General features: G+C 41.0%; 1 pseudogene; it reads right to left on the bottom strand.

Moving 5' to 3' along the window:
* Nucleotides 1-6,303: 6,303 nt before the first annotated feature.
* LOC101044207 (uncharacterized) lies at nt 6,304-7,094 on the bottom strand (annotated as a pseudogene).
* Nucleotides 7,095-20,605: the final 13,511 nt, after the last annotated feature.

The raw sequence follows: 20,605 nt of genomic DNA, 5'->3' as shown, positions 1-20,605 counted from the left end.
ACCTGAGCCCAGGAGTTTGAGAACAGCCTCGGTAACGTAGGAGATCTTACCTGTATAAAATAAAAAGAATTTGGCCAGGTCCGGTGGCTCACCAATCCCAGCACTTTGGGAGCCTGAGGTGAGTGGACCACTTGAGGTCAGGAGTTCAAGACCAATCTGGCCAACATGGTGAAACCCCATCTCTACTAAAAATACAAAAAAATTAGCTGGGCATAGTGGCAGACACCTGTAATCTCAGCTACTCAGGAGGCTGAGGCAGGAGAATTGCTTTAACCCGGGAGGTGGAGGTTGCAGTGAGCTGAAATTGCACCACTGTACTTCAGCCTGGGCAACAGAGCAAGACTCTATCTCAAAAAAAAAAAAAAAAAAAAAAAAAATAACAAAAAAGAAAAGAAAACTGTCATAGAATAATTAAGTCATTTGTCCAAGATCATGCAGCCTAGTATATTTTTCCTACAGATTCCCTGTGTTCCTTTCTACTATCTGATACTATAGTAGCTTATTTTTTTGAGACAGAGTCTTGCTCTGTCACCCAGGATCTCGGCTTATTGCAAAATCTCCACCTCCCGGGTTCAAACTATTCTTCTGCATCACCTCCTGGGTAGCTGGAATTATAGGCCTGTATCACCACGCCCGGCTAATTTTTGTATTTTTAGTAGAGATAGGGTTTCACCACATTGGTCTCAAACTCGAGGACCTTGTGATCTGCCTGCCTGGGCCTCCCAAAGTGCTGGGATTACAGGCGTGAGCCACCACGCCTGGCCTATAGTAGCTTTTAAGTAGCATGATTATCAAGTTGAGTGAAACTCTTGATAAGTGTTTTATACCACATAAACTCTGTAGCAGAGAGCATTTGGAATCTGGAGGTCAGCACAAGTGGCCAAGCTGTGGCAGGTGTTCAATAAATTGTTGTTGAAATGAGCTGGTCAGATATTGTCACTAACCTGAAATATGCAATTTAGCCTCTGGCAACCCTTTTAATCTAATTTGTCTTGTATTCTTCAACTGCCTGATGGTCTTAAAGGGTTTTTGCAAGGATCAAATGAGATAGCCTATAGCTTTAGAGAGATATAGAAATGTAAGGAATTATCTTTATGCCATAGTTTTAAATTCTGAATTTTTCTGGCAAACACCACTTTCTAGTTCCTTTATGAATATTTTTCTTTGAGATGATCTTGTCTCAAGAATTCTGTGGGAGCATTTTAGTGACTGATTGTGTCCCTCTTTAAAAAAGAAAGGTAGAAGAAAAGTGGAGAAAAAAAAGAACAAGGGTTAATAGGAAATGGGAATGGTAAGTTTTAGGCTTTGGAGGCTGTACTTTTAAAGAAAGACAAACAGCAAAACAGTTGAAGAGCAAGTAAAAGAGCAAGCATTTACAGAGGTATTACTGAGAGCAAGGTGCTGTTCTACATGTTTTGGTATATTAACTTGATTAATCCTCACAGTGACCTTATGAGGTAGATATTCTTCTTACCTCCCACTGTATAGGTGAAGAAACAAGGCACCATGTGGTTAAATAATGTGCACAGGCCATACAGCACCTAAGTGGTAGAACTTGAATTGAGGCTAGTCAGCATGGCTCCAGTGCTTCCCTCTTCACCATGCTGCCTTTGTAATCCAGGATATGAGATAAGCAGAACGTGGCATATCTTTTAGAAAACTGAAGAAAATGCTTAAGGAGAGAGCCTTTGGTCCTGCTGTAAGGTTATTTGTCTTCAAAATACTTTTTGCTCACTGCTAAAACATAGATGAATCAGCAAAGCCATAGGATTGGTAGATAGTAATTTGGTCTTTTAGCCTGTCCTTCAATCAGAACCAATAGTAGCTGCTTTTACCGGTGATTTTCTAAATTTTATTTTTCAGTTTCCTGATAATTTATTCTTTCCCTCAAACTATAGTGACAATAGCCTGAGTAAGAATGAGACTTTCTTACTTAGTATAGTTCTTCTTTCTTTTGGCTTCCTTGCACTGAATAAAGCTATTATTTCTTTCTTTTTAAATTGAAAATTTTGACTAGGCAATGTAGTTCAAAAATAAAAAGGATGAGAAGGCATATCATAAAAATTCTCCTTTCCACTCCTGTCTTTCATCATGCTTAGTTCCCAAACACTCCAACCCCAATAATCAGTTTTCTTAGTTTATAATCTGTTTTTTTCATAGTTTCTTTATGAATATAGAAGCAATTATGATTTTTTTTAACACAAAAGTTAATACTATTTTGATTCTTACTTTTTAAACTTATTGTATCTTGGAAATCTTTCCATATTATTACTTAGAGTGCATTTTCACTTTTTCCTTTCTTTCGTATTTTTTACAAGGTATAGTAATTCATTTTGTGGAGTATACATTTTTGGACCAGTCCTTTACTGATGGACATTGGAGTTTTTTAGTCTTTTAAAAGCTACCATTTAAAATGCTTCAGTGAAAGGGGCAGGAAAGGTAAAACTAAGACAAGCAGCATTATCTAGAAAATCTCCAGATATGAAGTTGTGATCTAGGAGGCAGGAATGAAAAAGTTCTGGCTCTGTCTTGTGATGGAGCACATCTGCAGTGCCAGAGGCTTGCATTTTGACTACACCTGTTCTAGTTGGAGAAAGAAGGAAAACAACTAGTATGGTGAAACCTCAACACATCTGAGCTTGTTTTACTGCAAAGTCTCGGGGCGAGGACAGATTGACAGCTGGTGTATGAGCTGCCCAAAGGTAAACTCTTGTAATAAAGAAATTGATGGCATGATAGATAGAAGTGAGATAAGGGTTATTATCCACAGGTAAAGTTCTTTCAACAGACTGCTACCAATTCTCATATATAACTTGCAGTAGAAAAAAATTAGTTCAACAGCTCTATCTATTCTTAAACCTTTAAGTAAGCTCTGTCACCTTATCAAAGAGCAAAAGAGAAGATTTGTCTTTGTACCTTGGACACATGTCAAATAAACCTCAGCCAAGGGTAAAGTGTTTAAAAAAAGAAATGAAATATCTTAAACATATGGCATTTAGTACTTTATTAAATGCTTATTTTTATGGCAGGATCAAGGAACAGTTTAATCTTAGGCTTTCTAAGGTTTATAATCACATATTTGGGATGTTATGTCATTTTTGATATGAATTCATGGCTTTACACTGTTGATAAATAAGAAATAGCTTGTAAGCTATTACAGATCATCACTGTACTTTAAAAAATGGAATATAGCTGAAAAATGCACATATATGATTTACATCAGTGTTACACAAATGTGACTTTAGGGATTGACAGTGAAATGTAAGTTTTTTTTGTTTTGTTTTATTTTTTGAGATGAGTAGAGTCTCAGTCTTTTGCCAAGGCTGGAATGCATTGGCATCATCATGGCTCATTATAGCCTGGATTTCCCTGGCTCAAGCGATCCTCCATCTCAGCCTGCCAAGTAGCTAGGACCATAGCTGCATGCCACCACACCTAGCTAATTTTTTATTTTTTGTAGAAATGGGGTCTCCCTATGTTGCCCAGGCTAGTCTTGAGCTCCTGGACTTAAGCGATCCTCCTGCCTTGGCCTCTCAAAGTGCTGGGATTACAGATGAGAGCCTCTGTTTTCAGCCCAGTGTTTAAAAATGTTAATGATGCAAAGGATTTTCTGATCTGCTGGTTAAGAAAGAAAACTTGGCCGGGCACGGTGGCTCAAGCCTGTAATCCCAGCACTTTGGGAGGCCGAGGCGGGTGGATCACGAGGTCGAGAGATCGAAACCATCCTGGTCAACATGATGAAACCCCGTCTCTACTAAAAGTGCAAAAAATTAGCTGGGCATGGTGGCACGTGCCTGTAATCCCAGCTACTCAGGAGGCTGAGGCAGGAGAATTGCCTGAGCCCAGGAGGCGGAGGTTGCGGTGAGCCGAGATCGCGCCATTGCACTCCAGCCTGGGTAACAAGGGTTGTTTTGGAGGGACTGATTCTTTATTTCAAAAAGATAGTTTTCAATATTCAGAGGCAAAACGGTTGCACTATTGATTTCTCTTTCTCCCAATCACCCCAAAGAGACCACATCAAAGGAGAATATGTTTTAAGCCAATAAGTTGCAGGATGTATACCTAACAGACCTCTTAGAAATCTTACCAGAAAATGGGAACTGGTTAGGGAAAGAAACTTTAAAAGATCAGCAAACTGCCAACCCACGGAATGCAGAGGCTTTCATAGCCAGATGGGGGTGGCCAGGGTGCCACAAACCCAAAGAAGCAAAGTTTCAAAATAATACAAAATTTAAAAAAAGTTTTATACATAAGGTATTCAAGATTTCTCCAGCACTGACTGATACAAAGCACAATGAGATGGCACTTTTAAAGACAGCAGCTTCAAACCCAGTAAAGGGTAATGAGATGAGTTTCATATGGCTAAATCAGTGGCAAAAACATAATCTTTCTTTCAGGGAGGTAGGAAAGCAATTAAGCAGTCACTTCAACATAAGGGGCATATGATCTGTTCTGTAAGCAGTTGGGAGGACAAAAATTTTGTCTCAGAGGTCTTACCATCTTAATTTGGTCACTTCTAATTAAAAAAATAGAAATAAATAAATATTTATTTATTTATTTATTTATTTATTGAGATGGAATCTCTCTCTGTTGCCTAGGTTGGAGTGTAGTGGCATGATCTCATCTCACTGCAACCTCTGCCTCCTGGGTTCAAATGATTCTCTTGCCTCAGTCTCCTGAGTAGCTGAGATTAGAGGCCTGCACCACCACACCCAGCTAATTTTTGCATTTTAGTAGAGAAGGTGTTTCACCATGTTGGTCTGGCTGGTGTGGACTGACCTCATGATCCACATACCTCAGCCTCCCAAAGTAATGGGATTACAGACCTCTGTGCCTGGCCATCCAAATATATCTTAAAGCTGAAAACATGAACAGCACATTTTGTTGTTGTTGTTGTTTGGCTAACTCCTCCTGGAATCACCTTTCTGGTTTGGCTGGTACTTTGTACAGTGTAGGTCAAGATGGCCAGGGGGAGACCTATGTTAATTCTAGCTAAATAATTATAAGTTTGCTTGGCTCATAGTACACTGAAGTTTAAACACCAAACTAAACTATATTATTGGTGCAGTTAATTAGAAATCAAGTGGCAACAGGAGGCCTAAGATAAAGACCATCCAGGAGCACAGTAATACCGGAAAACACCTCCGGGTGGTTGCAGAGCAGGGAATACTGCTCCGGTCCCATTAATGCCTTCTCAACATGGAGACTGCATGAGGGCCTCGTAAATAGGGCTTATGCCAAGATCTCTGAGAAGGGAGGTGACCTCTGCTCACAAGATCCGGGAGAGTCTTTGCAGATGGGAGCTGACAAGGAGGAGAAAAGCCTTGCAGGGCAGAAATCCTGGAACACCTCAGGTTCTACCTGGGTTCTCTTGGAATATGGAGTGATTTTAATTGCTCTATGCACTCAATGCTCGAGAGATAAAAGCCTCTTGATGCATGGGTGTGGCTCCTCATCGGCTATACTTCTGATGCAGCTGCACCCTGATATCAATTGGTGATAAACTCAGAGTACTAGTTTAGCATGAATTAGAAGGATCTCAAGTGCTGTTAAATGCTCAGAGCACTAGTTTAGCATGTCTTAGAAGGATCTCAAGTGCTCTCTGCACTCCTTTACCCTCTCGTTCCACATCCATAAGATCAATGAGATTATGCACATAATAAAACTGTTTGGAGCCCAGAGCTCATGGCCAGTGTGGTTCCCATGCTGGCATTGGTCCCCTTGACCCATGCTGTAAATTCTACTCTTTTGTCTTTGTCTTTATTTCCTTTTCTCAATCCCTCATCACCACCAGGACTAAGGGCACCTGCTTATGGGTTTGGGCTGGTTCCCAACATACAGAGCAATGAGATTTATCATAGTGGAGTCTTTTCCTGGGCTCTGTTTGGCTCTCAGTAAGGCAGGCCTATACCTTTTCTTCTCATTTATGAAGAGGGCAATATGCATAAAGCTGAAAAATTACCTTCTGAAAGTGAGAAGGGGCTTAGATTGCTGCTTCAGAACTGTGGAATTATTTGGAATGTTTTGCAAGTGGTTGCTACAAAACAACAAAAAAGGTAATTATAAAATGTGTACATCACAACGTGCTTTTAAAGACATTATGCATTGTGCTCACATTCCCTTAAATGTTGTTCCCAAAGGTGCTCAGCCTCTAGCCCAGCTGGAATCTCCAGGAAGAGGCAGAGACAGTTTGGCAAAAAAGAAACAGGGGAGGAGGGGGCCATGAAAGTAGAAAGCAGCCCTGCAGTTAAAGATCAGCCCTCAGTTAAATGTCACCTTTGGGAAGGCTGGCCTCAGGCGGAGTCAGGGACAAAGGGAGCAGCAGCAGTAGGATAGGACTAGGGTATTCTCCATTTCATTCAAGTCAAGCAGAGTCTGGTCCAGCATCCTTTGTGTACAGAGGTTCTCCTCTTTGGTGCATTTCAGTTTGTCTTCCAAGTCATCAATTGTCTTTTCCAGCATGGCTACCTATCTCTCAGCAAACTCAGCACAGGTCTCTGTTTCCTTGAGTTGATCATTAAGAATCTTGATCTCTTCCTCATATTTCTCTTCTCTTGGAAAGTACTTTTCTTCAGCAGCACTCAGACACTTCAGATTCTGGTCCGTCAGTCTGATCTGCTCATCTATTTTTTGGCAACGGGACTCTGCCAGCCCAGCTAGTTCCTCTGTGCATTCCAGGTCTCCTTCAGTGATCACCAACTCACGAACCACATCTTCATACTTCCTATCTGCCTCTTCTGCAGTGTGCTTAGCTTCTTTGAGTTGGATTTCCTGGAGTTCCATCTTTTCTTCATCTTTTAAGGTCTGGTTTCCAATAACCTTTATACCTCTTTCACTCTCATGAGCAGCTTTTTCTGCTTCTTCCAGCTTTTGCAGGTCAGTTGCCAGGCACTCCTGAGTGTGATTTAGCTCTTCAACCTGCTGGATCCTATAGTTCAAGGAGGCCACCTCAGCCTCAGCCTGTTCCAGGCCCACCTTTTTTCCTCAGCTTCTCGCTGGAGGTGCTTAGCTCTCTCTTCTGCATCATCTGCCTGCTGCTGCTGCAGAACCTGGATCATATACTTCACCACCTCAATGGTGGTGATCCCAGCCATGGTGCCCACCCAGCTGGCTACTACTCTGGTTCCTGCCTCTTCTGCTTGGTGTTGCAGCTGCAGCTGCTTCTCCTTTCTTTCCTCCTCCTTCTTCTTTTTTTTTTTTTTAAAGTTTTGTTCACTTTTGTTTTTAAAGTAACAGACAAAAGGAGATAAAAATGTCAAGGAAATATTGACTTGAACTTTATAAATATTGGTTTTGAGTGCGGATGATAAAGCAGATAAAAGAAAGGAGCTGAAGTATGACTGAAGCAATCAGATTTCTCCAAGCTTGATTTTCAAATGGTGCATTCTATGGATATAATTATAAATGGCAAGATTCTTTAGCATTTGGAGTTAATTAAATTGTGAAGAGCTTATCAGGGCATATTTTGTGTTCTTTCTTACTTTTGGAAACTTTTCTGAGGTTCATTAAGAAAAATATTTTTAAACTCTGTGGAATCCAGGTAACTGGAGGAAAAGCAAATTGAGCAGTTTGTTCTTTCCTCTTTGAGGTTTGATAAGGTGTAAAAATTTATTTAACAAAACAACTTATTTTTCCTTAAAAAATTTAGATCAATAACACTGAAAAAGTTTTTTTTTTTAAAAATTCGGTGTGATAACTTTATGCTTTCCATAAATACATATTTTTTGAATATTTAAAGTGACAGTTTCAGAAACATAACTGAATAGCTTGCTTGTTCTTGAACTAAGAGTTTGAATCTATGATGAACTAAATTAAGTTATGTCATCCCAGGTAGTCCACTTAGACACTGACTTGTTACCTCTTTCACAAGTCCAGTTTTTCTGAGACTGGACCACTTACATTAGGATCACTTTGTGTTTTTAGGTGTGATTATTGTATTGTGATAATGCAAAAAAAAAATTGCATTCTTTTTAGAGATACAAACTGAAATATTAATGGATAAAGTGTCAAGATATCTGGGATTATTTTAAAAATAAATTATGATGAAGGGTAAGTGAGTGGCAATGTAGATGAAATGAGACTGGCCATCTGTTTATTTATGGAAGGTGGGTGAGGAGTATGTGGGTAATGTTATACTATTCTCTCCAATTAAGTTTAAAATTTCTATTGCAGATAATTAAAAGAATCACTGTGGTCTTGTTAAAAAGTAGAGTCTCAAGAATGAGAGATAGAAAATGGCATTTTAAGTAGTCCACTTGTGCTCACTGAAGCTTGAGGATCACTGGTAAAAAGTTTCCTTGTTTACCTCACTCATCGTATTCATGTCATCCATGTATATATTTCTTGGTTTTCATCATTCACCCTATTTGCAGAATGCAATAGCAAATTAAAGCAATTATACTGAATTTGAATAATTCAAACTTAAAAATTTTGTTTCAAAGGATTCAAAAAGTGAAGCCAAATAAAATCTTTAAAAACCTCTATTTCTAACTGAAATATTCAGATAAATAACTTTGGCTTTTTTCTCACTTTCAGCTGGAAATGGATTACTTTTGTAAATGTCTTAAATTTCTTCTCTTACCAGGGCATCAGCATCCTATTCCAGACATCTACTTGCTTTCAACACTAGTTTCTTGTTCTTTCCCAGATGTATCATATTACTAGGCACCTCTGAGACTTTACCTGTGAGATTCCCTTAATTGAAACATTCATCAACCCCCTTTTTACCTGGTTAATTTCTGTACCTTCACCCCACCACTAACACCTCTCACTTATTTAGGGAGGCCATGTTGGATTGCCTTCTATTCTTTAGTGGTCCCATAATACTCTATAATACGATAGTGCTATAATGCTGAACATGTTGTATAGCACGTTATACTTTGTCACAAGACTCTATTTTTCTACCCTCTTCTCTCTCCTTAGCTAGATTATAAAGTCAGTTGGTTAAGGATTGTGTTTTTTATGACTGTATCTCCACTGCTGTGTACTGTGCCAGGAAATACTTACTGTATAAATGGCAAACAACTGATTGAGTTCACAAAGTATCTATCTAACATGTCCAAGAATCTTAGGAAGTGTTGCAGTCATTCTTTAAGACAAAAAGAAAGAAAGAAAAAGAAAGCTTCCTGGATATAAGACACACTTCTTGGTCATAAATATAGATCTTGGAAAAAAGTTCCTGAAAGGAGGACTAAACTGCAGCAATAATTTGTCTTGAGTATAATGATGTTGATAATCACTTTGCTTCCATGCTTAGCCTTTTTCATGTATCTATATTAATTTATCTTAATTAAATTATATCTCTTAACCCTATTTTTTTCCCAATATTTTATTGTGAAAAATTTCAAATGTCCATAAGAGTCAAAAGAATTGTGTAGACTGGGCTCGGAGGCTTGCATTTATAATCTCAGCACTTTGGGAGGCTGAGGCAGGCAGATCACTTGAGGCCAAGAGTTCGAAACCAGCCTGCCAAAATAGCTTTGTTAGTCCGTTTTAACACTACTGATAAAGACATACATGGGACTGGGCAATTTACAAAAGAAAGACTTACTGGACTCACAGTTCCATGTGGCTCACTGTGTCACCCAGGCTGGAATGCTGTGGCACAATCTTGGCTCACCACAACTTCCCTCTCCTGGGTTCAAGCAATTCTCCTGCCTCAGCCTTCCAAGTAACTGGGACTATAGGCGCCCACTGCTGCACCTAGCAATTTTTTTTGTATTTTTAGTAGAGACAGAGTTTTACCATGTTGGCCAGGCTGGTCTTGAACACCTGATCTCAAGTGATCTGCCTGCCTCAACCTCCCAAAATGCTGGGATTACAGGTGTGAGCCACTGTGCCCAGCCAGATTTAAGTCTTTTAATTCATTTTTATTTGATTTTTGTATATGGTGAGAGATAGGGGTCTAGCTTCATTCTTCTATATATAGATATACAGTTTACCCAATGCCGTTTATTGAAGAGACTGTCCTTTCCTCAGTGTATGTTCTTCGTACTTTTGTCAAGCATGACTTCACTCTAGGCGTGTGGATTGTTTCTGGGTTTCCTATTCTGTTCCATTGGTCTACTATCATTTTTTTTTTGTGCTGGTACCATGCTGTTTTGGTTACTATAGCTCTGTAGTATAATTCAAAGTCAGGTAATGTGATTTCTCCAGTTTTGTTTCTTTTAGGATAGCTTAGGATAGCTTTAGCTATTCTGGGACTTTTGTGGTTTCATATAAATTTTAGAATTTTTTTTATTCTGGGGAAGAATGTCATTAATATTTTAATAGGTATTATATTAAATCTGTAGATTGCTTTGGGTGATATGGACATTGTAACAACATTGATTGTTCCAATCCATGAACATTGAGTATTTTTCCATTTTTTTGTGTCCCCTTCAATTTATTTCAGTATTTTTAAAATTTATTTTATTTATTTTAAAATATATATTTTATTGCACTTTAAGTTCTGGGGTAAATGTGAAGAACATTCAGGATTGTTGCATAGGTACAAACATAGCAATGTGGTTTGCTGCCTCCATCCCCATCACCTGTATCTGGCATTTCTCCCCATGTTATCCCTCCACAACTCCCTACCCCCCACTGTCCCTCCTCTAGTCCCCCACAACAGACTTCAGTGTGTGATGCTCCCCTCCCTGTGTACATGTGTTCTGATTGTTCGACACCTGCCTGTGAGTGAGAATATGTGGTGTTTGATTTTCTGTTCTTGTGTCATTTTGCTGAGAGTGATGGTTTCCAGGTTCATCCACATCCCTGCAAAGGACACAGACTCATCATTTTTTAGGGCTGCATAGTATTCCGTGGCATATATGTGCCACATTTTCCCTGTCCAGTCTATCGTCAATGGGCATTTGGGTTGGCTCCAGGTCTTTGCTATTGTAAATGGTGCTGCAATGAACATACCTGTGCATGTGTCTTTATAATAGAGTGATTTATAATCCTTTGGATATATACCCGGTAATGGGATTGCTTGGTCAAATGGAATTTCTGTTTCTAGGTCCTTGAGGAATCGCCACACTGCCTTCCACATGGTTGAACTTATTTACACTCCCACCAACAGTGTAAAAGTGTTCCTATTTCTCCACATCCTTTCCAGCATCTGTTGTCTCCAGATTTTTTAATGATCACCATTCTAACTGGCATGAGATGGTATCTCAATGTGGTTTTGATTTGCATTTCTCTAATGACCAGTGATGATGAGCATTTTTTCATCTGTTTTTTGGCCTTATATATATCTTCTTTTGAAAAGTGTCTGTTCATATCCTTCCCCAATTTTTGAATGGGTTTGTTTGTTTTTCCTTGTAAATCTGTTTTAGTTCTTTGTAAATTCTGGATGTAAGTTCTTTGTCGGATGGGTAGATGGCAAAAATTTTTTCCCATTCTGTTGGTTGCCGGTTCACTCTAATGATTGTTTCCTTTGCTGTGCAGAAGCTCTGCAGTATAATTAGGTCCCATTTGTCTATTTTGGCTTTTGTTGCCAATGCTTTTGGTGTTTTAGTCATGAAGTCCTTGTCTGTGCCTATGTTCTGAATGGTTTTGCCTAGGTTTTCTTCTAAGGTTTTTATGGTATTAGGTCTTATGTTTAAGTCTTTAATGCATCTGGAGTTAATTTTAGTGTAAGGTGTCAGGAAGGGGTCCAGTTTCTGTTTCCTGCACATGGCTAGCCAGTTTTCCCAACACCATTTATTAAATAGGGAATCCTTTCCCCATTGCTGGTTTTTGTCAGGTTTGTCAAAGATCAGATGGTTGTAGATGTGTGGCATTGCGTCTGAGGCCTCTGTTCTCTTCCATTGGTTCATATCTCTGTTTTGGTACCAGTACCATGCTGTTTTGATTACTGTAGTCTTGTAGTATAGCTTGAAGTCAGGTAGTGTGATGCTTCCAGCTTTGTTTCTTTTGCTTAGAATTGACTTGGCTATGCAGGCTCTCTTCTGGTTCGATATTAAGTTGAAGGTAGTTTTTTCCAGTTCTGTGAAGAGGGTCATAGGTAGCTTGATGGGGTAGTGTTGAATCTATAAATTACTTTGGGCAGTATGGTCATTTTCACAATATTGATTCTTCCTAACCATCAGCATGGAATGTTTATCCATAGGTTTGTGTCCTCTCTTATTTCCTTGAGCAGTGATTTGTAGTTCTTCTTGAAGAGGTCCTTTATATCCTTTGTTAGTTGTATTCCTAGGTATTTTATTCTCTTCGTAGCAATTGCAAATGGCAGTTCATTCTTCATTTGGCTCTCTTTAAGTCTGTTATTGGTGTATAGGAATGCTTGTGATTTCTGCACATTGATTTTGTATCCTGAGACTTTGCTGAAGTTGCTTATCAGTTTCAAGAGATTTTGGGCAGAGACTATGGGGTCTTCTAAATATACAATCATGTCGTCTGCAAATAGAGACAATTTGATTTCCTCCTTTCCTAATTGAATAACCTTTATTTCTTTTTCTTGCCTGATTGCTCTAGCTAGAACATCCAATATTATATTGAATAGGAGTAGTGAGAGAGGGTATCCTTGTCTAGTGCCAGATTTCAAAGGGAATGCTTCCAGTTTTTGCCCATTCAGTATGATATTGGGTTTGTCATAAACAGCTTTTATTATTTTGAGATATGTTCTGTCGATACTTAGTTTATTGAGAGGTTTTAGCATAAAGGGCTGTTGAATTTTGTCTATGGCCTTCTCTGTATCTATTAAGATAATCATGTGGTTTTTGTCTTTGGTTCTGTTTCTGTGGTGAATTACATTTATGGATTTGTGTATGTTAAAGGAGCCTTGCATCCCCAGGATGAAGCCTACTTGATCATGATGGTTAAGCTTTTTGATGTGCTGTTGCAATCGGTTTGCCAGTATTTTATCGAAGATTTTTGCATCTATGTTCATCATGGATATTGGCCTGAAGTTTTCTTTTCTTGTTGAGTCTCTGTTGGGTTTGGTATCAGGATGATGTTGGTCTCATAAAATGATTTGGGAAGGATTCCCTCTTTTTGGATTGTTTGGAATAGTTTCAGAAGGAGTGGTACCAGCTCCTCTTTTTATGTCTGGTAGGATTCAGCTGTGCACCCATCTGCACCTGGGCTTTTTTTGGTTGGTAGGCTCTTTATTGCTGCCTCAACATCAGCCCTTGTTATAGATCTATTTGGGGTTTTGACTTCTTCCTGGTTTAGGCTTGGGAGGGTGTAAGTGTCCAAGGATTTATCCATTTCTTCCAGGTTTACTGGTTTATGTGCATAGAATTGTTTGTAGTAATCTCTGATGATGGTTTGTATTTCTGTGGAGTCTGTCGTGATATCCACTTTATCTTTTTTATTGCATCTATTTGATTATTCTCTCGTTTCTTTTTATTAATCTGGTTAGTGGTCTTTCTATTTTGTTGATCTTTTCAAAAAACCAGCTCCGGGATTTATTGATTTTTTGAAGGGTTTTTTTGTGTCTCTATCTCTTTCAGTTCTACTCTATTTTTAGTTATTTCTTGTCTTCTGCTAGCTTTTGAGTTTTTTAAATCTTGCTCCTCTAGCTCTTTCCATTTTAATAATAGGGTGTCGATTTTAGATCTTTCCTTGCTTCTTATGTGGGTGTTTATTGCTATAAATCTTCCTCTAGACACTGCTTTAAATGTGTCACAGAGATTCTTGTACATTGTATCTTTGTTCTTACTAGTTTGGAGGAACATCTTTATTTCTGCCTTCATTTCATTGTTTATCCAGTCAGCATTCAAGAGCCAGTTGTTCAGTTTCCATGAAGTTGTGTGGTTCTGAGTTAGTTTCTGAATTCTGAGTTCTAATTTGATTGCACTGTGGTCTGAGAGACTGTTTGTTATGATTTCCGTTTTTTGCATTTGCTGAGGAGTGATTTACTTCAAATTATGTTGTCAAGTTTAGAGTAGGTGTAATGTGGTGCTGAGAAGAATATATATTCTCGGGACTTGGGGTGGACACTTCTGTAAATGTCTATTAGGTTTGCTTGGTCCAGGTCTGAATTCAAATCCTGGATATCCTTGTTAATTTTCTGTCTTATTGATCTGTCTAATATTGACAGTGGAGTGTTAAAGTCTCCTACTATTATTATGTGGGAGTCTAAGTCTCTTTGTAGGTCATTAAGAACTTGCTTTATGTATCTGGGTGCTCCTGTATTGGGCATGCATATATTTAGGTTCATTAGCTCTTCTTGTTGTGTTGATCCCTTTACCATTATGTAATGGCCTTCTTTGTCTCTTTTGATCTTTGTTGGTGTAAAGCCTGTTTTATCACAGACTAGGATTACAACTCCTGCTTTTCCTTTTTTTTTGTCTCCATTTGCTTGGTAGGTCTTCCTCCATTCCTTTATTTTGAGCCTATGTATGTCCTTGCATGTGAGATGGGTTTCCTGGATACAGCACACCGATGTGTTTTGACTTTTTATCCAATTTGCCAGTCTGTGTCTTTTGATTGGGGCATTTAGCCCATTGATTTAAGGTTAATATTGTTATGTGTGAATTTGATCCTGCCATTTTGATGCTAGCTTGTAGTTTTTCTCATTAGTTGACACAGTTTCTTCATTGTGTCGATGCTCTTTACCATTTGGTATGTTTTTGGAGTGGCTGGTACTGATTTTTCCTTTCTGTGTTTAGTGCTTCTGAAAGAAGGAGCTCTTGTAAAGCAGGCCTGGTGGTGATGAAATCTCTGAGTCATTGCTTATTCGTAAAGGATTTTATTTCTCCTTCACCTACGAAGCTTGAGTTTGGCTGGATATGAACTTCTAGGTTGAAAGTTCTTTTCTTTGGCCGGGCGCGGTGGCTCAAGCCTGTAATCCCAGCACTTTGGGAGGCTGAGGTGGGTGGATCACGAGGTCAAGAGATGGAGACCATCCTGGTCAACATGGTGAAACCCCGTCTCTACTAAAAATACAAAAAATTAGCTGGGCATGGTGGCGCGTGCCTGTAATCCCAGCTCCTCAGGAGGCTGAGGCAGGACAATTGCCTGAACCCAGGAGGCGGAGGTTGTGGTGAGTCGAGATTGCGCCATTGCACTCCAGCCTGGGTAACAAGAGCGAAACTCTGTCTCAAAAAAAAGAAAAAAAAAGGAAAGAAAGTTCTTTTCTTCAAGGATGTTGAATAAATATTGGCCCCGACTCTCTTCTGGCTTGTAGGGTTTCTGCTGGAGAGATCCACTGCGAGCCTGAAGGGCTTCCCTTTGTGGGTATACCCACCTTTCTCTCTGGCTGCCCTTAAGATTTTTTCCTTCATTTCAACCCTGGTGAATCTGACGATTATGTGCCTTGGCGGTTGCTCTTCTTGAGGAATATCTTTGTGGTGTTCTCTGTATTTCCTGGACTTGAATGTTGGCCTGCCTTGCCAGGTTGGGGAAGTTCTCCTGGATAATATCCTGAATAGTGTTTTCCAGCTTGGATTCATTCTCTCTATTCTCTCCATCACGTTCAGGTGTATCTATCAAATGTAGATTAGGTGTTTTCACATAATCCCGTATTTCTTGGAGGCTTTGTTCATTTCTTTTTATTCTTTTTTCTCTAATCTTTCCTTCTCTTTTTATTTCATTGAGTTGATCTTAAATCTCTGATATCCTTTCTTCTGCTTGGTTGATTCAGCTATTGAAACTTGTGTATGCTTTGCAAAGTTCTTGTGTTGTGTTTTTCAGCTCCATCAATTTGTTTATATTCCTCTCTAAGCTGTTTATTCTCATTAGCATTTCATCAAACCTTTTTTCTGATTCTTAGTTTCTTTGCATTGGGTTGGAACATGATCTTTTACCTCAGAGAAGTTTGTTATTACCCACCTTCTGAAGCTTGTTTCTGTCAATTCCTCAGAGTCATTCTCCATCCAGCCTTGTTCCCTTGCTGGTGAGGAGTTGTGATTCCTTTGAGGAGGAGAGGCATTATGTTTTTGAGTATTTTCATCCTTTTTGCACTGGTTTCTTCCCATCTTTGTGCATTTATCTACCTGTGGTCTTTGTGGTTGGTGACTTCCAGATGGGATCTCTGAGTGGACGTCCTTTTTATTGCTGATGAAGTTATTTCTTTCTGTTTCTTAGTTTTCCTTTTAACAGTCAGGCTCCCCTGCTGTAGGACTGCTGGAGATCCACTCCAGACCCTGCTTGCCTGGGGATCATCTGCAGTGGCTGCAGAACAGTAAGAGTTGCTGACAGTTTCTTCTTCTGTTATCTTTGTCCCAGAAGGATACCTGCCAGATGTGAGCCTGAGCTTTCCTTATGAGGTGTCTCTTTGGTTATGCAGGGATCAGGGAGCTGCTTGAGGAGACAGTTTGTCCCTTGTAGTAGTTCAGGTGCTGAGCTGTGAGCTCTGTGGTTCCATTCAGAGCTGCTGCGCAGGTATATTTAAGTCTGCTGCAGCGAACTCAACAACCTTTTTTTCCCAGGCGCTCTATCCCAGGAAGGTGGGGCTTTATTTACAAGTTCCTGTCATTCTACTGCCTTTGTTCAGAGATTCCCTGCCCAGCAAGGAGGTAGCCTAGTCACAGTCTGCCAGCAGAGTTGTTGCTGAGCTGCCATAGGCTCTGCCCAGCTGCTGTATGAACTTCCTTGCAGTTTTGTTTATAGAGGTATAGTTAGAACTGCCTTGGTAACGGCGGTCTGCCTTAGTAATGGTGGACTATCTCTGTAATGGCGGACTGCCTCAGTAATGGTGGATTGCTTTGGTAATGGTGGATGGCCTCATTAATGATGGACTGCCTTAATAATGGCGGGCTGCCTTGATAGTGGTGGACTGCCTTGTAATGACAAACACCCTTCCCCCCACAGAGCTGGACTGACCCGGGTCCACCTGTGCTTGCTGTCAAACTCTTAATCCAGAGCATTTCAGATTGCTGCTCTTTGTGGAGGTGGGACTGGCTGAGCCAGATCACCTGGCTCCCTGTTTCAGCCCCCTTTTTTTCAGTTGAACAGGAGACTCTGTCTCCCAGGCATTTCAGTCTCCGGTTGAACTGGCGCCTGGATTTGTGTGAGTTTTTGTGTGGAGACCCACTGTGCCAGCTGGAAACAGCCACGCTGGATACTTGTGTTGCTTTTTTCCCTGGGAATGTCCTGGTCTGTGGGCAGTAATAATTCGTTTGGAAATGTGGTGATCACTCACCCTCTGGGTTTTCGCTGGAAACTGCAATCCAGAGCTGTTTCTATTTGACCATCTTGGATCTTGCCTGTCCTTCTTTACCTCTGTTGTGGAGTAGTAGACTGATTTTATCTCTTTTTTTGTTTTTTTTTGTTTTTTTTTGAGATGAAGTCTCGCTGTGTCATGCAGGCTGCAGTGCAGTGGTGTGATCTCGGCTCACTGCAACTTCTGCCTCCTGGGATTCAAGCAGTTCTGTCTCAGCCTCCTGAGTACATGGGATTATAGACATGCACCACCACACCTGGCTAAGTTTTTGGTATTTTTAGTAGAGACAGAGTTTCACCATATTGGACACGCTGGTCTCAATCTCCTGACCCTGTGATCCGCCCACCTTGGCCTCCAACAGTGCTGGTATTACAAGCATGAGCCACTGCACCTGGCCCTGATTTCATCTTGATAGTCTGGGTCAGTCACTGCCAGCCAACACTGTAATTCCCTGAGCCTGTTGACTTAAAGGTAGGAGGAACCCAAAGTGTCCAGGTGACAATCGTAACTTTCCAGTTTAATAGAATTGTGTCTCCTGGTAGCGATGTTTCTCCCTCTGGAACTAAGACATCTAGGGCAGCAGGGTGTAATGTTGTGGGAACAAAAAGCAAAAATTTTGCTGTTGGTTTACTAGAGGTGACGGTGAGTGGTGCCATTTCCACTTACACCCCTTGATTCCTGGACCTGTGAATCCTGGCTGTCAGAGGAACAGTACCATATATTGGATGCTGATTCAGAGCATACACAGCCTTCTGGAGAACTTTACCCCAGCCCTGCAAAGTATTGTTGCCTAGTTGGCATTGTAATTGTGACTTCAAAAGTCCATTTCATCATTCTGTCAATCCAGCTGCTTCAGAATGATGGGGAACATAGTAAGACCAGTGAATTCCATGAGCATGAGTCCACTGCCACACTTCATTAGCTGTAAAGTGAGTGTCTTGGTCAGTGGCATTGGTGTATGGAATACCATGATGGTGGATAAGGCATTCCATGAGTCCACTGATGGTAGTCTTGGCAGAAGCATTGTGTGCAGGGTAGCAAACCCATATCCAGAGTAAGCGTCTATTCCACTGAGGATGAACTTCTGCCATTTCCATGATGGAAGAGGTCCAATATAATCAACCTGCCATCAGGTAGCTGGCTGATCACCCTGAGGAATGGTGCCATTCTTGAGGGCTGTTGGCAAATTGGGCACTCAGAGGTGGCCATAGTCAGGTCAGCCTTGGTGAGTGGAAGTCCATGTTGCTGAGCCTATTCTTAACCTCCATCCCTGCCATATGGCCACTTTGTTCGTGGGCCCATTAGATGATGACAGGGGTGGCTGAGGAAAGCAGCCGAGTCGCATTCACAGGAGTCATCCTATCCACGTAATTATCCAAATCCTTTTCTGATGAGGTTACCCAGTGGTAAACTCTCACATGGGTTACAAATATCTTCACAATTTTTGACCACTCAGAGAGGTCCATACACATACCTCTTCCTCAAATTTATTTGTTACCAATTTTCCAATCATGCTTCTTCCAAGTCCCTGATGATCCAGCCACATCATTGGCTACAGCCTATAAATCACCATATAATCACACATCTGGCCTTTTTTTTTTTCCATGCAGAGTGCACAGTTAGGTACAGTGCTCGAAGTTCTGCCCACTGGAAAGATTTCCCTTCACTGCTGTCCTTCAGGGATGTTCTAGAAAGAGGCTGTAGTGCTGCAGCCGTCCCCTTTCGGATGGTGCCTGCATATCATGTAGAACGTTCTGTGAAGCAGGCCCTAGTCTTCTCTTCCTCTGTCAAATGATCTAGGGAACTCCCCATGAGGCAATTGGTGCAGGCTGCTGGAGGGAAGGCAGGTTTGCAGTGAGGGACTGTGCTAATTTCTCTTCCCTGGTCCACAAGGGGTGTGGTTTCAAAGGCAAGAACTTCCCAGCAACATGCCTCACCTGCCTTCATTCATGTCCCCATCTGGGAACTAGATTTTTTTGTCTAACTTTCATGCACATGGGCTAGGTAGACTGCCCAGGTGAGCTTCCTTTGTTTAGAAAGCCCGCCAAAAGCCTTGGACGGAGGGGCTCTATTGCAAGCCAGGCAGGCAATCCGATATCAAAGTCAAAGATCAGTCACTCCAGTGGAAGTCTGAGGAAACTCCTCTCATGGGACAAGAACTTGAATGGGGCGGGAGTAACTCCCAGATTAAAAGTCCTGCTATCCCTTACCTATGTGGACTCCATCTCTGGATCCTCTCCCATGACGGCATGGGAGCTCTCTCTCTCTTTCTGTCCCTACTTCTTTCTCTCTCTCCCTACTTCTCTCTCTCTCTCTGCCTAATAAATCACTTTCTGCAAAACTCTTTGGGTCCGGTATTTACTTGAACAATATCACCATGCCACCAGGGTCTCCTATCCATTCTTGGGTGAGTTAGAGCCCAAGGACCTGAAAAAAACACATCTGATCAGGGAACAGTGAATGCCCGCCCCCCTGTTACAGCAGGAGTGGAGACCATGGGCATTTGAACCACCTCCTCAGAGTGGCAGGAGTAGAGACTATGGGAATTTGAACCACTTTCTCATGTAACTTACTTGTGGCTTCAGGACTTGCTTAAGCCTGATTGCATATATACCACTTCTATTTGATGATGGAATGCTGCTGTGCGTGACCTACTTATGGCTAGATAGGCCAGAAAGCACCCAGTTCATGATAGGCAGTTCAGGTGTCATGGTGACTTGATCACACATAGTCAAACGTTTAGTTTTCACCAAAGCCCAGTAAGAGGCCAAGAGCTATGTCTCAAAAAGACAGTAGTTATCTGCAGGAGACAGCAGGACCTTGCTCCAAAATCCTAGAGGACTCCACTGTGATTCACCTGTGGGGGGCCTGCCAAAGGCTCCAAACAGCATCCCTGTTTGCCACTGACACCTCAAGCACCATTGGATCTGCTGGGTCATATGGCCCAAGTGGCAGATCAGCCTTCACAGCAGCCTAGACCTGTTGCAGAGCCTTCTCCTTTTCTGGACCCCATTCAAAACTGGCAGCCTTTTGGGTCACTTGATAAATGGATTGGAGTAACACACTCAAAAGAGGAATGTGTTGCTTCCAAAATACAAAGAGGCCTGCTAGGCATTGTGCCTCTTTCTTGATTGCAAGAGGGACCAAATGCAGCAATTTATCCTTCACCTTAGAAGGAATATCTCAGCAGGCACCATACCACTGGACCCTTAGAAATTTTGCTGAGGCAGAAGATTCTGAATTTTAGTTGAATTTATTTCCCATCCTCTGGGCACACAGTTGTCTCACTAGTAAGTCCAGTGTGTTTGCTACTTCTTGCTCTCTGCTTCCAGTCAGCATAATGTCATCAATGTAATGGACAAGTGTGATGTCTTGTGGAAGCAAAAAGCAATTAAGATCTCTCTGAATAAGATTATGGCACAAAGCTGGAGGGTTGATATACACCTGAGGTAAGACAGTAAAGGTACATTGCTGGCCTTGCCAGCTGTAGGCAGATAGCTTCTGATGGGC

This window comes from Saimiri boliviensis, chromosome 10 (genome assembly GCF_048565385.1).
Source record: "Saimiri boliviensis isolate mSaiBol1 chromosome 10, mSaiBol1.pri, whole genome shotgun sequence".
NCBI lineage: Eukaryota > Metazoa > Chordata > Mammalia > Primates > Cebidae > Saimiri > Saimiri boliviensis.
Note: the sequence above shows the minus strand (reverse complement) of the source record. Positions and strands in the feature narration are given on the sequence as shown.